Here is a 10,188-nt window from a genome sequence, read left to right as displayed (position 1 = left end):
ATCAAAGCTCTAATCCAAGTTATGAGACATGCATCATTCAATTTGTCCTTTAATTCATGCATAATTCTCATGAAATCATGTAAAATTCACAATGTTTGCTTGAATCAAGATGTAAGTGATTATTTACCCAAAACTTGCTTATTTCCTAAGAAAATGCATGAAACTACCTTAAAACCATAAAGAAAAGGTCAGTGAAACTGGCCAAAATGCCCTGGCATCACAACACCAAATTTAAAGCTTGCTTGTCCCTAAGCAAGTACTGGAACAAGAGAATGATGAATAAAATGACAAGATGAATGAATCATTATTGTGGAAGTAATGTTCTTGGTTTTATGAGGTTTCATGTATAGCAACTTAGGTTCATTCCTTTACTGGCTTTCAGACCTTTATCATGCCTTGGAATACTCACTTGATTGCACCTTTTGAGACTTTTATTTATTGATCCCTTTTGTCTTTCCAAGGTTTATTTCATCCTTAGGCTAAGTGTTCTGTGATGGGGCGACTCTTTAAGATAAGCTTTCAGCCAACATTCCCGAACCAGTTGGTTCAAGGTACTGGGTGTTGAAACACCCCTAAGGACTTACTCCCTCAAGTCTCTCTCCCCCATACATGCACACCACAGGCACATGGTTTGTTATTTTCTTTCCTTGAGGTCTTGGTGTCCAGCACCTCTTTGGGTTACTAAATGTTCTGTAGCAAGGTTGCTCTTGATATTGGATTTTCAGTTGATAATCCTGGGTTAGTTAACCTAAGTTACCAAGTGATGAAGCACTCCTAAGAACTTATTCATCCAAGCAGATCCTTAGTACAAGAGCACCACAGACACATCCCTCAAGTTTCAAGCCCTTGGTGCCTAGCCTTATTCTTTATTAACTTTTCTTTCTTTTTCAACTCTTATTGTTCTTTTCCTTTTTCTTATTAGGATCTTATTATTTAGCTAGTCTCATGGGGTGTATTTCAAGTATATGATTCAGGACAGATAGTTGCCTTCCCACCTTGTTAGTGAACCAACTCAGCTAAGTGATTACTACACTACAAATTTAAGGACCTACTCCACAACTTGAACATCACTCTGGTCTTTCATAACATCTCTTTTTTTTTTATTTAGCTTAAAAGGACAAGCATACAATAAGTAAGATGAAAATAAAAACAGGCAACTTGAACCAGCAAGCATAGACCTAAGTAAGGAGAATACTAAAGACAGAATTGAAATTCCTAAACTACCATGGAAGCATGTTCTATTTCATACATGATTTTCCTTATTTAAAAGACTTGAAAAAGAAAGATGGAACAATGAGGGAACTCCACCACCTTTTACTCATGGGGTTGTTCATGCTCTCCCTCCTGTTTGTCTTCCCTGTGTTTTTCTTGAGTGCTTGCACTCCCACTTCCCTTGCTCTTTCCAATCAACTTCTTCCAGAAGCCAGCATCTTCCATCTTCTTTTTCAATGTTTCCTTCTGCTGTTTCACCTTCCTTTCCTCTTGTTCTGTGAGATCTTTTTGGACCTCATCCTACCTAGGGATTGCAGAGTGTAGATTATGCATATGACTAGACATATAGTTCAACTTGGCTTGAGTGTTTATGTTGAACTCCTCCCTATGTAGTTGCCATCCTTCATTAAGTACACTGAACTCATTGAATGCCTTCGTCTGAGCTAGCTGGCGTTGGTTGAGTTCTTGAAGGCGTTAATCTTGACGCTCTTGCCTTTCAGTCACTTGATTGATGGCTTGAGTGAGCTGGGAATAATGTTCCATTTGCTGTTTCTGCCACTCCCCTTGTTGATTCATCCAATTAGAAAGGAGTTCTTCTTGACGATCCATCCTTTGGGATTGAACGTGTAGTTGTTGCTCTTGCCCTTCCATATATCTCCTTGCCAAGTCCTCAATGGCTCCTTGAATGTGTCCCAGATTTATATTGGTTGAATCATAGTACTCTTCTTGCTGATATTCTTCCTGTTGAGGTTCTTCTTGGTGAGGTTCTTCTTGTGGTGTTCTTCTCCCTATTTGATGCCTTCTTTGTTGTTGGGCGGGTGTCACATACGTTATACGCTGGAGCGTAACCATCCTTCCAGGGTTTACCCAAGTTGGATTGCTGTCCTCAATGACTGCCTTCGCTTTCGTACACAGCCTAAGGATGGTGCTGGGGAACCAAAGTCTAGCACCTAGATCTTTCTTCTCGGCTGATTCTTGAATCCCCTCAGCTATAATTTCGTTCACATTGATGCCTCCACCCCTTACTAAGCAGTGTACCATAGTAGCTCGAGTAATGTTGACCTCAGAATTGTTTGCAGCTGGGAGGATAGATCTCCTCACAAGTTCAAACCATCCCTTGGCTTCCGGGATGAGGTCTCCTCTCCTAATGAACCGAGGTCTTCTATCTGAATACCTTTCCCAGTCAGATCCTATAACGCACATATCATTCACAATTTCTTCAAGTTCATCATTGTCGAGGCCATTACTTATTCTCACGTGATAACTGGGCTCATCAAAATGTGGTGATTTCAGCTGAAGAACCCTTGTTATGGCATTGGGGCTGAAGTCTACCTCTGTTCCTCTCACGTAACTTTTGAAGGTGGGGGCCTTGGTTTTGTCTTCTCTGACCACATTTGCATAGAATTCTTTGATGAGGTTTGCATTTATCTTTGCTTCTGGGTTTGTGAGCCTTTGCCAACCCCTTTGTTTGATCTTCTCTCGAATCTGTGGACATTCATCTTCGTTGAACTGGAATGTTAACTCAGGCAATACCTTTTTGAGCTTTATCCATTCAAATTCACATTCATGGAATATAGTTTTGAATTTCCCTTCATCAAAAGGGCTGCTCTCAACCGGTTCCTTTCTCTTTTGCCTCTTGGAGCTTGATGATGCCATGAATGATTTTTGAAAAGTGAAGGTGTTGAGGTTAGCGATGAGTGGTGGAATTCGGTTGGGTTTGGATAGGATGTAGCTTGAAGAATTGTACTTCGAGAGTGAGAAGTTTGAAGAAATAGTTGTTGGAATGTGAAGGGAAGTACGGACTAGGAATCACTTATATAGGAAAGTGATGAGTGAATGAAAGGTGTGGATTGATGGGGTGGTTGTGTGATGGACGGATGGGGTTCAGCATGGGATGAGCATAAGGATCATTAACTTTATGATGGTGTTGGTTCAGTTTCCAAGCTTGTTCTTCTTCCAATGTTGCATGGCATCAATTCCCAATGCAATCCCCTTGGAGACACGTGTACAGTCCTCTCCTTTTGTGGTAGCCGAACCCTTCAATTGTCCCATCAATCCTCCTACAAAATAAAAGAAAAAATAGAATTGTGGGAAGTGGCGGCAAAATTTAAAAGACAAGAAAGAGTAACTACTTTTTAAAATTTTTGTTGTTAACTACTAAGTGCTATTCACAAATGCAAACCAACTGACTAATTAAATTTCCATGTATGCAACCTTGGTGACACCAAACTTAGTTTGTGGCAATTTGGTGTAAGATCATTTGTTCAAGGTGCTAAGAGTGACATGCTATGAGTTGCATTCATGTCCTCTTATTGTGCCTTGAACACCAAACTTGTTCTTCACTATATGTTGCATAAAAGGATTTATTCAAGGATATGTCAAAGTTGATTTGCGATCCATGAACCTTGCTTTATTAACTACTTTAAAAGCATGTAAAACATGGGTTGCCTCCCATGAAGCGCTTCTTTAGCGTCACTAGCTTGACGTTCTTCCTTTGTCAGGGTGGTTGGTAATGCTTCAAATCTTCCCCTCTTGTAGTAAACCTATATCCATTGGCTTCATCAATGATCTCTACATGTTCTAGGGAGAGAACTTTGTTGATGGTGAAAGCCTTAGGTAACTGAGATGGGATGGTGGGGAGAAGATGTGGGATATCTAGGAAGTAAGCTGAGATCACTTTATCCCCTGGAGAGAAATCTTCTGTAGGGATCTTTTTGTTCCTCCATCTCCTTGGTATCTTCTTCTTTGTTTCTTTTGCTGTTATCCTGATCTTTGTGGTCTCTTTTCCTAGGGGGATTTTGTTACTGGTCCCATATGATTCTGGTGGTTTTGGCTCCACTTGAGTTTTTTTTAGCTGTAACAGCTGCTAATTATTTTGTTCATCACCCAAAGGAATTCCTGAGTGTACAGCTTGTGCCTCAATGCTTATTTCTCCCACCATTGCTCTGTCATGCTCTGTCCTTAGTTTCTTGCCTTCCTGACTTGCTTCTTGTGAGGGTTTGAAGACATTGAAGGTGAGTTGTTCGTCATGTACCCTCAGTATTAGCTCTCCTCGCTCCACATCTATGAGCGCTCTGGCTGTAGCTAAGAATGGTCTTCCCAATATGATTGGGTGAAGATGACTTTCTTCCATTTCCAGTATGACAAAGTCTGTGGGAAGGAAGTAGTTCCCAACCTTCACCAGCACGTTTTCAGCCACTCCTATTGCTTGTTTTTGAGTTTTGTCCGCCAGCCTGATGACTATGTCTGTGAGCATCAGCTCATTGATTTGCAGCTTCTTCATAAAGGATAAAGGCATTAAGTTGATGCTTGCTCCCAGACCACAGAGTCCTTTATCAAACATTGTTTCTCCTATGGCACAGGGGATGTGAAAACTCCCTGGGTCCTTCCTTTTTGTAGGCAGCTCCGGTTGAATGAGAGCACTGCACTCCTTATTCATCACTATGGTTTGTCCTCCCTTGAGTGAGCTTTTCCTGATCAGCAGCTCCTTCATGTACTTAATGCATGAGGGCATTTGTTGGAGGGCCTTGATGAAAGGTATGTTTTCATAGAGAGATGAAAATATGTCAAGAAACCTTGAGTATATTCTCTTCTCTACGCCACCATTGAGTAACTGGGGAAAGGGTGCATAGAGTCTCAGCAGCCCCTTCTGTGTAATTGTGATTTCTTGATGCTTCTCTTCCTGCTTTCCTGCTGATGTATCTTCAGGTTGTTCTGATGGTTTGTTCGGCTCTTCCTCAGTCTCCTTATCACTTATAGTAACCATCTTGCATTCTTCCCATCTGACTTTCTTTGCTTCACCTCTCGGATTTTTCTCTGTGTCACTTGGAAAGCTATCAGTAGGTTTGGGAATCTTCTCAGATAGGTATCCCACTTGAAATTCTAGCCTCTTGATGGTGTCTCCCTGATTCTTGATATTGCCTCGCACCTCCTCTTTGAACACCTTGTTATCTTGAATTCTCCTTGCATATGCCTTCATGTAGAGTCTCAATCTTTGATAGTCTTTCTTCTGATGATGGAGAGTTGAGATTGGAAGGAAGAGAAAGGCCATTTTGACTTTGGTATGGATGTTGAGAGGTGTTGTTGGGTGGGTGTTGGTATGACCTCTGCGTGGAGTGTTGGTGAGTTTCATTGTTATTGGGGTTATGGCGTCTCTGATCTTGGCCTTGGTCTTATTGATTTTCCCACCCAAAGTTTGGGTGATTCCTCCAACCAGGATTATATGTTTTGGAGTATGGGTCATGATTCTGCCTAGGTGAATTCCCAATGTAGTTGGCTTATTCCTGATCACCCTCTGCTTCTTCATTCACTCCTTCTTGGGTTGCTGCTGAAGTGGTGATTGCTGCTACTTGATTCCTCTCCATCTTCTTGGTGAGGTCTGATGACAAGTCATCTTAGCCTAGTTTCACTAGCCTTTTTCTTTGTTTTTATTAGGTTTTATACACTTTCTTGCATTCTAAGTAAGTAATTTGGAATGGAAATGCATGACTTCTTTAAATTAAACAACCACCATTTAATTGATGCTAAATCATGAGGTTTAGGATAAATTTCATTGATTTTTTATGATTTATAAACCTTGTGAATTTGGTGATACTTTGATTGGTTGTTTTGATTAATTGTAGGTGAAGAAAAGAAGAAAAGAAAAAAGTGTGGCCAAGGAAGGAAGAAGTGTGGCGCAACAATGAAGGAAAACCATGAAGCTCACTCCAAGAGCACCATGCTCACCAAGGGAGTGCTACATTTTCTCTCAAGAACCAAGGCACAATGCTCTGCTCACTTTGTGAGCTGAGCATAATATGAGGCCAAGAAACAAGGAAAGGAAAGACCAAGCTCAGCTCACCAAGTGAGCATTATCGGGCATGCATCCAAATAAATTCAAAGAAATTGTTTGACAAGTGTATTCTCCAAGATTTGAACCCATGACCAAAGGGGGTTGGGGGAACGCTAATCACAAGAGGAAATAAGCCAAAAATGGCCAAATGCATCATCCAGGATTCGAACTCAGCACCTAGAGGAAGCAAGGAGCAAGGCACCACAAGAAAACCAAGGAAAAGCTCTAGCGCATGCACTCATCAAGTTTCGAACCAAGGACCCCTCCTTGTGAGCACCAAGGCTCAGCTCACTTGGAGGGCTGAGCGCTACCCTTGGTGCATCTTACAAGCGCATCTTGACACGGTCAAGGGAGGGCAGCGCGCAACAATTTTTCACCAAGGCACCAATTGCACGCTACCCCTGATGCTTCCCCCAACAATTGCACGCTACAAAGGGTCCTCACACTAAGCATCAATGCTCAGCTCCCCACTTGAGCTGAGTATCCCCCTGGAAGCAAATTCTTCATAGGCTGAAAAATCAATCAAAAATCCAATTAAATTCAAATCTTCACCAAATTAAAAGCCCATCCAAATTCCAATATCCAAGAATAGAAAGTGTATAAATAGGAGTTAGTTTGATGTAATTAGGACCTCTAGACTTTACTTTGAATTTTCCTTTTGAACTTTCATTTTCATTTTGCGTTTTTACTTTTGAATTTAGATCTTAGAAAATTAGGAAGGAGAATTGATCTCTCTTCTTCCTTGTTCTTGCTTGAGCACTCTTTTATTTTCTTGTTTTGGATCTTGGGTGGAGAATTGAAGAACTTCTGTTTCAGTCTCACCTTGAGATCTTATTTTAATCTTCTGCATAATTGAATTTCAGTTTCTGTTTACTGCTTCATCTTCTCTTCAATTTTGCAATTTACTTTTCTTTATTTCCTTTGCAATTGTTCTTGTTGGATCAAGGAAGGATTTGAGATCTAGACTTGTTATCTAGTCTCTTCCACTCCTGAGATCTTCAACTTCTTTTTAAATTGCTGCAAATTAAGCACAAGTCATTTTCTGTTTACTCTTCAAGTATTTTCACTCTTCTGTTTGAGATCTATTTCAACTCAATTCATCTTCTACTTTCCTGTTTAATGCAATTTACTTGTTCTTGTTTAAATTCTGTAATCCCAATTCCCAATTCCTTTTATGATTCAAGCAATTTACATTTCTTGCACTCTAAGATTCTGCAATTTACATTTCTTGCAATCTAAGTTTCTGCAACTTACATTACTTGCACTTTAAGATTCAGTACTTTTACTTCTTGTTCTCTTTACATTTCATGCAATTTAGCTTCTCACTTTATATTTCAAGCACTTTAGCTTCTGTCAATTACAAACCACTCAAACCAATACTTGATTCGCTTGACTAAATCAACCACTAAACTAAAATTGCTTAATCCTTCAATCCATGTGGGATCGACCTCACTCATGTGAGTTATTATTACTTGATGCGACCCGGTACACTTGCCGGTGAGTTTTGTGTTGGATCATTTTCCACACATCAAGGTCAGCTAATTGCTTGGCAATCATCTTGTTTTGAGCTAGCAGTGCATCCACATTGTTCAGCTCCATCACTCCTTTAGTGTTGCCTCTTTCAGGAGCATAGAAGTAGTCATTCTCTGCTACAGTCTCAATGACATCTATGGCTTCTTCAATGGTCTTCTTCTTGTTCAGAGATCCCCCGGATGAGTGGTCTACTCCCTTCTTTGATTCATACGAAAGGCCTTCATAGAAAATGTGCAACTGCACCCATTCATTGAACATATCTGGCGGGCATCTTCTTGTCAAGTCTTTAAACCTCTCCCATGCTTCATATAGAGTTTCACCATCCTGCTGCCTGAATGTTTGTACCTCAGCTTTCAACCTGTTGATCCGTTGAAGAGGATAGAATCTTGCCAAGAACTTGTTCACCACATCTTCCCAGGTTGCTAAACTCTCCTTTGGAAAGGAATCCAGCCATTTAGATGCTTTGTCCTTGAGCGAGAAGGGAAACAGAAGTAGTCTATAGGTGTCAGGATGAACACCATTAGACTTCACTGTATTACATATCCTCAGGAAGGTGGTTAGATATTGATTGGGGTCTTCCTGGACACTTCCTCCGAATGAACAATTGTTCTGAACAAGGGTGATAAGCTGTGGCTTCAGTTCAAAGTTGTTGGCATGTGTGGTTGGCCTTTGGATGCTACTTCCACAGTTTCCTGGGTTTGGGTTGATGTAAGAACCCAGAACTCTTCTCTCTTGTCCAGCCTGATGCGCTGGACCTTCTCTGCCATGGTTGTGAGCCTCTTCTTCATGATGGTTCTCCATATTCTCCTTCATGTCTGGTTCAAAGTACTCTTCCTCTTTCTCAGCACCAACTACTCTCTTTCCTCTTGCTTCCCTCCTTAATCTAAGGAAGGTCCTCTCAGGTTCAGAATCAAAGGAAGTTGAAGCCCCGCTTCTTCTACCTGTCATACAACCAACAAGGCAAAAGCAAGAAAGATAGATGCAGACAGTAATTTCTACAGAAATGCTATTAGTATGAGTGATGCAATATATCAAACAGTTAGTGGGTTAGTGACTGAATTGTAAACAACTAAGAAAATGGGTAGGGAAAAGGGGAGAAAATAGCTAAACTGAAAGTAAATTACTCAAATGAACTTAAATCAAACAAAATAAAAACAAATGCTCAATCTAGTTATCCACCAATTTAATCATTGTTGATACAAAATCAATCCTCGGCAACGGCGCCATAAACTTGATGCACGGAAACTTGTCCCTTAACAAATCTCCCTCGGCAAGTATACCGAATTGTCGTCAAGTAAAAACTCACAGTAGAGTGAGGTCGAATCCCACAGGGATTGATTGGTCAAGCAACTTTAATTGGAAGAATGTTCTAGTTGAGCTAAGCAGAAAGTGAGTTGAGAATTGCAGGAAATTAAATGGCGGGAAAGTAAATAGCAGAAAATAAATGATGGGAAGTAAATTGCAGAATCTTAAATGGGGAAGGAAAGTTTAGCCTGAAAGTAAATGGCATAAAGTAAAGAGAATGGGTAAGATCAGAAATGGAGAATTCATTGGGCTTAGGAGATGTTGCATTCTCCGGATCAAGTTCATTTCCATCTCTTCATCAATCAATGCATTCATTGATCTCCTTGGCAATCTTAAGTGATTGAATTCCAATTTATTGGTAATTCAATCTCTCAAATCAGATCAATAGCCAATTCCTTGGTCTAATTGCTCATGAGAAGAGATGAAGTGTGGTCACTGATTATACCACATGTATTTCCAAATCAAAGTATTGGGAGAATTATATGTCACCATATCCGCCCAAACCACAATTTGGTCCAACATGAGAAAACATTTCTAACATGATCTCTTCATCCCTTTTCCAAGGTTCAGAAGAGATCCAAGTATGAATAGCTTCTTTTCCAAGATAACTACTCAATTGGATGAAGATTGAAAGCTTTCTAGTAAAATCAAGAGAAAAGAAAGAAGAAGAATAATGAAAACTATTATTGATCCATCAAATTACAACAGAGCTCCCTAACCCAATGAAAGGGGTTTAGTTGTTCATAGCTCTGGGAATGGAAAGCAAAGATGGAGAGTACATTCTGAAAGTTAAACTAGAAGTGCAGAGAAAGTAAAATACAGAGAGTAATTCTAATAATGCCTATAGCTCCTTTCTAGTTCAAAGCTCTCCCTATTTATACTATTCTTCTGATTTTCTAGTTGGCTCTTCAAGTCTTGGATATGGGCCTTTGGATTTTGAGTTGAAGCAGTTATCTTCTTCAGTGGGCTCAGCTTTACTTGCAGAGAAAGTGTGAAGTAGGCAGGGACTTTAGCTTAGGGCGTTAGTGGTGTTAACGTTAAGTGAAAATGTGGGGTTGAGAACGTTAGTGACAGTCACCTTTTTCACTAACGTTCCTAACCCAAAGTGGTCCATGTTAACTTCAACGTTAGTGGCACTAACGTGACCACTAACGTTGACCCTTGGCCCTTCGCAAACATTACTGGGGTTTACCTTTTTCAATAACGTTGAGAGTACCCCTTTCTCCCTACGTTAGAGTTCACGTTAGAATAGTTAACGTGGCCTTTAACGTAGGCTTGCCAAATCATCGAGAGCGTTAGTGACACTT

At 40.3% G+C, this 10,188-nt stretch overlaps 1 non-coding gene across 1 annotated transcript; it reads left to right on the top strand.

The window, feature by feature from the left end:
• The first annotated feature begins 7,829 nt into the window (after nucleotides 1–7,829).
• Nucleotides 7,830–7,936, top strand: LOC148577666 (small nucleolar RNA R71). Its single transcript, XR_015903021.1, has one exon. It is a non-coding gene; the product is annotated as a small nucleolar RNA R71 (small nucleolar RNA).
• The last annotated feature ends 2,252 nt before the right edge of the window (nucleotides 7,937–10,188 follow it).

This window comes from Arachis ipaensis, chromosome B1, assembly GCF_059453495.1.
Source record: "Arachis ipaensis isolate K30076 ecotype BB chromosome B1, ASM5945349v1, whole genome shotgun sequence".
NCBI lineage: Eukaryota > Viridiplantae > Streptophyta > Magnoliopsida > Fabales > Fabaceae > Arachis > Arachis ipaensis.
This window is presented reverse-complemented; position numbering and strand designations above follow the sequence as displayed.